This window comes from Myotis davidii, unplaced genomic scaffold, assembly GCF_000327345.1.
Source record: "Myotis davidii unplaced genomic scaffold, ASM32734v1 scaffold235, whole genome shotgun sequence".
In the NCBI taxonomy this organism is placed as follows: Eukaryota; Metazoa; Chordata; class Mammalia; order Chiroptera; family Vespertilionidae; genus Myotis; species Myotis davidii.
The window spans coordinates 268,330-273,698 of NW_006287462.1; the positions used below are offsets into that span (position 1 = coordinate 268,330).

The window sequence follows — 5,369 nt, forward strand, 5'->3', positions numbered from 1 at the left end:
CTCCTAAGTTGTGTGTGTTTGTGTGTGTGTGTGTGTGTGTTTAATTTAAATAATAAATAAGTCATCCTTCAGAAGCAAAATCAATGAGAGCTATTTGCAGCCCAACTTCCCTCTTGTTTGGAAAACTTGACTTTCCTGAGACAGAAGGATGGCACTGGGAAGAGAAGAACCATAAATGGGAAGTGAGGACAAAACTCCAGTTCTCTGTCTCACTTCTTCTGGAGGCCCAGGTACAGCCTGCCTTTCCTGAGTTATGAAACCATTGTCGGCTTTGGTAAATTAGTGAGTTGTCATTTTCCTATGGTAGTTCCTTTTTTATTATGTTACTTAGACCAAAGAATTACAAAATGTATGCACAAAAGCCCATGGCATTAAGTTTCCAACAATTTTTAAGTTTTCCATATATTTTATATATGTAAAGTGTTTAGGTACTTAATCAGAAAATTTCAGGTTTTTCTCATTTTATACTAAATTTAAAACAGAATATGGTGTGGCCACTTGGATAAACTACTGAAATGTTTGAAACTTTAATTGACCTTTCAGTAGTCACATGACACACAAAAAAGGCGACTGGACAAGTAACAAAATCGTGTCAGTTCCTATCATTGCCAGGTCCAAAGATAAGATTCTATAATTTATTATTGGATTATTTTATTAACATTGCACCATCAAATAAAACTTTTTTTAAAATCCCAAAGCTACATCCTATTTTCTTTTTTTAAAAAATATATTTTATTGATTTTTTACAGAGAGGAGGTGAGAGAGATAGAGAGTTAGAAACATCGATGCGAGAGAAACATCGATCAGCTGCCTCCTGCACACCTCCTACTGGAGATGTGCCCGCAACCAAGGTACATGCCTTTGACCGGAATCGAACCTGGGACCTTTCAGTCCACCGGCCGATGCTCTATCCGCTGAGCCAAACCAGTTAGGGCCTTATAAAACTTTTTAAAATACATTTTTATTGAAACAAATATTTCAATTTCCAGTTTCTAAAATTGTCATTGTCAATAGGGTAGAACAGGTTAAATAAGAGAAAGAAAGATGACTGTATCACATTGATGACATTATTATTGGTTTTATAGAATAAAAACATCAATAATCTCATGTAGATTTCCACTAAGTTTGTATGAACAAAAGGATAACTCATTCCCTGCTAAGAATTTATTGCTTAAAAATAAAAATAACAAATAATCTGAACCTGGTAACTTGAATTCAATTGATTTTTTTCCTCCCTCACTCTCCTGTGTGGAGAAATGAAACCGTTCAAGAGACACTTTGAACCAAGTAGCGAACCTTTATTTTATTAGCCATAGAGAAAACAGTATTATGCTTCAGATGCAATTATACCTGAGCTGTTCTCAGCTAAGATTTAGTGATTTTGATTTTAGAAAGAAAAGTTGCAAATTTGGTGTGTATGTATGTGTGTGTGTGTGTGTGTGTGTGTGTATAGTGGGGGAATAATGAAATAAAATACTGTATTTCTTTTAGCTTTAAATTTTAAACTAAGAGGGGCTGTTACTTTTATCAAGCTCAAATATGTCTTCTATTTGACTGATATCTCTCTCTGTAGATACATTTATCTATTACATATTTTATTATTATTATACTGGAGGCCTGGTGCACGAAAATTCTTGCACTGAGGGGGGAGGCCCTTGGCCTGGCCTGAGCCCTCTCCAAATCCGGGACCCCTTGGGTAGGATCCCTAGGTGTGGCCAGTGATCAGGGCCTATTGGGGTTTTCCTTCCCCTGGCTGCAAGCAGCTGGCCCTCCCCCCGCTGCTGCCACTGCTTGCCATCTGTGCGGCACTGCCCCCCTTCCCTGCCACTGGTCGCCTCTGTGGGCAACAGGCATGGGATGAGATTGCTCAGCTGGCCTGGGCCTCCTTCTGCAGGGCGATTGATCCGTGGGGCCTGCAGATCAATTGCCCCTCAGAGGAAGGCCCTGCCCACAACCCTGCAGTACCATCGGCTGGGTAGCCTACAACTCGCTCTTTTTTTTTCTTTTCTTTTCTTTTTTCTTTTTTTTAAAGTAAGAGTAATGTTTACTGAAGGATACAGGGCTGAGTACTCTGAAGCATTTACCAGAATGAAAATGCACCCCACCCCCGCCCCTGCCACCTCCAACACCCAGAGACTACAGGACTTAGAAGTTATACGCAACGGCCATAATTGCTGAATATCTGTTCATAACAAACAAACCGTAGCATATTTATACTGTATCACATCGAGTGATTATAGAAATCCATTTATATATTGCTTGTATAAAATATTTTCTTTTTATAAAAAATGTTTTTTAAAAAAGAAAGTATAAAAAACGTGCAGTTTGAAAGCCCTGCCAGGACAGCCAGTCTGTACACACTCAGTGAGTATGTGCCTTGGAAGGGCACCCATGCCTCATGCCTACAGCAACTCCAGCAGGGCCAGCGAGGGGCCGCCTTGGCTGCCACTCAGGGCAGGACTGAGCTGGACCACAGTGGGTGGGTACAGCAGGGCCTGGCACTGTGCCCTTCTCCAGCCTTGCATCAGGGTCAGGGTCAGGGCTGGGGGCAGGCAGATTGCAGTTTCACTCTGAATTCCACCTTCAGCCTAATTTTGGTTGCAACTCATGGCTTTTCCTGGCTGCTTGGAGGTCCTTTGGGTGGGTGCCCTGGCAGAGAGGCCAGAGAAGTGCCCACAGCTGCCTGGTTGGGTGAGGACTACTTTGGTCTCAGCATTGGTCCTGGGTCTCATCAGCCTGGGTTCCTTCCCCTGGTGTGGCTGATCTGAGTTTCACAAAACAGCCGGGTGGATGCTGGCTGTGCTGAACCTCATTGAAGAGTTTTTCATGCAGCAAGGAAGTGCCCTCTGGGACCCTCCTCTCCCTCCCTTTCCTCATCTCCTCTTCTTCCTCCTCCTCCTCTCAGTCCATGGTCCCTTCTTCTCCAGCTGCCCCAGCAGTGGGGTTGCCTTCTGAGTTGGGGTCTTAACTGTCGGTCCTGACGATGCAGGGGGGGCGATGCGGTTGAGCATCAGAATGAGCTGCTGCCGCCCCTGCTTCAGCTCCTCCATCTGGGTTTTCAGCTCCGCGTTCATGAGCTCCAGCCACTCAGGTTCCCACTGCAGAGACTCCACTCGCTCCTTCTTCTTGTTTGGGCATCGGGCTGCCACCGCTTTGTTCTGTTCCCGGCGCCTTTTCCTCTGCTCCTCATCCTCACCTAGCTCACTTCTCACAGGTTGAGGCCTCTTGCCCACTTTCACCTCCAGGAAGTGCAAGGGGGCGATCCTGGCCCCAGTGTTGCGGCTGTCAGCGTATTGCAGCTCCTCTGCAGTCAGGGCCGAGCTGGGGAGCCTGGTCAGGGGGCCGAGCCCTGGCAGAGAGCCCTCAGTCATGGAAGGCTCCGGGATCTGCCCAGGCATCATAGCAGGAGGAGTGGCAGTCCAGCCCTGTAGAAGCTGTGGGCGGAGGTGCCATCCCCCCAGCCCAGCCAGGCTGCAGACGCAGAGCTCCGCCTGCTGCCCAGGCCCATCTGGCCCCCGAGCAGTTGCAGCGCCAGCCGGCCACCATTGCAGCATCCTCTGCTGCGAGCACCTCCTCTCGGTTCCCCGCCAGCATCCCTCCTGCAGGCTGTGGCCGGCGGCCTGGGCCTCCCTCTTTGAGGCAATTGATCCTGGGGATCCTGATGCATTGCTGCGCACAGAGGGTGGTCTTGGCTTCCCTCTGCCAGGCGACTGTGGGGTGATGACGGGCCGACCAATCGCATCACACCCGCCTTGGCTGGCCTGGCGCCAGTGCTTGTCATAGTGTGGTCATCTGGAAGGTCGTCCGGAAGGTCATCTGGATGGCCATTTTGCTGCTTGGTCGTTTGGTCGGTTGATTTGCATATTATACTTTCATTATTATAAATTTTTATATTTTAATTATCGGATTTATAAGATTTATACATCTATAGATATATCTTATTTATCTTTCATTAAATAATTTCATTAATTTGAAAAGTCATATCCTTTATTGAATAGTTATCACCATACACTATAATAGCAACAGCATTAAATAAAATGTACTTAATAATGAAAAAGAGTATTCTATAAACCATATTTTCAGGGCTAATTTTTAAAAACATATCATAAAAAACATATTCAAGGAACATATGTTGAAATATTCATATGATCAGATGCACTAACAGTGAATGAAGCATTCTTAGAAAGACTGATAATAAATTCAGACTTTGCATATCCCAGAAATCTGCACTGGATATTCTTTGTTAGAGAAAGTATTTTTTAAAAGGCATTCAAATGCATGCTAGTTCTCAAGGAATATAAATATGAAAATGTGCTGAGGGAATGTAAATTACATAAAGAATTTGAAAAATCATTGCAATTTTACTTTTTTAGCAAGTATCACTGACTGTACTGTTGCATTCACACCTCTCTTAAAGGGACGTGTTATTAGCTATAATGGGCACAGTGCGAGCTTCCACAAGTCATTAATTGTGGAGCATCTTCTTTTCCCCATCTATAAATCCTTTTATTAAACCGTGCCTCAAATAAATCAAGAAGCTAATTATTAGCAGCTGTGGTGCAACTTCGATGCTACTCGTATTAGGGGAGCAAAGAGAGCAAGGACTTCTCAAGGATCCAGAAATACAACTTTTTATCAGTTTGGCACTGAACAAGAGAGGAGCAATCAGCTCATGACCGCATCTGGTAAAACTCACCTTGCAGCTTGCATTGTGTGAATTTATAAAATTCTTAGACCACACTTGGTAATTTAGAAAATTCCCTTTATTATAAAGATAGGGAAGATAAAGATAAGAGAAACTAAGTGAATTTCACATTATTACGCAGTTAGTTAATCATGACGGACTCCAAAATATACAGAGCACTTTCTAAGTCCAAGATCACGGGTCTTTGTGATTTGTTTTTTGTGATAGCACTTAACATATGGATCCTTCAACCCATATCCATTAATTCAATATTGTTTATTCAATATTTATTCAGTATACAATATTTAAACATCACTGTGTCTCTTAGTTCTCATTTGTCCTTTAATAATTTACTGCAGAATTTATTCCAAATATATGTTCAGGGAACACAAGTTTTATTACATATATAGACTTTTTTTTACTTATGGTGGAGTTACAACCTGATAAATAGTTTATAAGAACTTGCAGACTTTATAAGTCCAAAATGAATTTAATATTCCTAACCTACTGAACATCATAGCTTAGCCTAGCCAACAAAAACATTCCCAAACCACTTACATTAGCCTATTTGGGCAATTTTCTTGAGTTTCATCAGATGCAGGAGACATGGAGGGCCATTTTGTAAGATGGGATGCAAGAAAACAAAACACAATACCCCAAAAAATGCTGCCAACATATTACTTGG

The 5,369-nt window shown here is 42.9% G+C and overlaps 1 pseudogene; it reads right to left on the bottom strand.

Annotated features, from left to right (window-relative positions):
• Positions 1 to 2,789: 2,789 nt before the first annotated feature.
• Positions 2,790 to 3,428, bottom strand: LOC102770161 (annotated as a pseudogene).
• Between the last annotated feature and the right edge of the window lie 1,941 nt (positions 3,429 to 5,369).